We start from the raw sequence: 1,401 nt of genomic DNA on the forward strand, positions 1-1,401 counted from the left end.
AAATTTGTATTTAAAAAAAATTAGGGTGCCTAAGACTTTTGGACTTTTATCCTTGAGGATACAACCCCACGATAAGGAAAGGTACCTTGTGCTATATAAAATAAAGACAGCGTATAAATTAAACTTAATGTTCACATCAAACATCAGAATGGGGAAAATGTGACCTCAGTGACTTTAATCGTGGCATGGTTGTTGGTGCCAGATGGGCTGCGTTGAGTATTTCAGAAACTGCTGATCTCCTGGGATTTTCACACACAACACCTGTAGGTGGAGGTGGTGGAGTTTACACAGAATGGGCAAAAAAAATGCATTGTTGATGAGAGAGGCCAGACTGGTTTGAGCTGACAGGAAGTCTACGCCAACTCAATGAACTCTTTACAAACCACTTTCGGTGAGCCCGTGCCCACTGTAGCCTCGGATTGCTGTTCTTGGCTGACAGGAGAGGAACCCTATGTGGTCTTCTGCTGTTGGAGCCGATCCATCTCCAGGTTTGAAGTGTTGTGCTTTCTGAGATGCTTTTCTGCTCAGAGCAGTTGTAAAGCGTGCTTATAAAACATATCGTGGTGAGGAACATTTAATGGAAGGAGTCTCCAGTTTGTAATAGTTAATGGTAAAGCTGTTCCTTCAGCCACGGAGAGTCTTCAGGACAGAGGACGTTGAGCTTTCAGGTTTCTCTGTAACATGACAAGCTGTGGGGTTTTTTTTCGTCTTATTAACTTCAAGAAAGTGAAAATAGAGAGAGGCTGGTAAGGGAACGGCAGTTTGTTGCTGCTGTAATGTGAGACAAAGTAGCACTTGACATACTGCTTATATGCCAATCTTAATCTGGTTCATCTGTTTTTGGCTCTCCCACTTGGTTGATCAATGACAGTATGGAGTGCAGATGCCTAGCTTTACTCCCCTCATTCACTTATTTTGCCATTTTTTATTCACCCATTCACCCACAAAGCCAGTTAAGAGTGTGGGCAGGGAAACCACAAAACTACAGTACAGCAGCTAGGCAGGAAGTAAAAGTAATAACTAGCTCAAAGTGAAATACATTTAGGGTACTGATTTACTGAAATATAATGGTAGCTATTAAGGCATTTCCACATACAATAAATATTTTTAAATAATAGTAACAATTGTTATCTATTATCAACAATTGAATTAATTTTGAACACCAAACATGCTCAGATTAGTCAAATAAATGTTAATATAGTATAAATTATATATTACATTAAATATAATATAAAAATAAAACATTCACGTCATACCACCTGTGGCTTCTTTTTTGCGTTTTTAATTGTATGTTTCACAAAGCAATGGTCTAATATGTGTTTGTATTATTTAAAATGTATAAGATGATTCAAATGTAGGATTACAGTAACAAAATAACTTTACATTCATTCCTTCATTCAT

The sequence above is a fragment of the Pangasianodon hypophthalmus genome, chromosome 11, assembly GCF_027358585.1.
Source record: "Pangasianodon hypophthalmus isolate fPanHyp1 chromosome 11, fPanHyp1.pri, whole genome shotgun sequence".
Classification (NCBI taxonomy): domain Eukaryota; kingdom Metazoa; phylum Chordata; class Actinopteri; order Siluriformes; family Pangasiidae; genus Pangasianodon; species Pangasianodon hypophthalmus.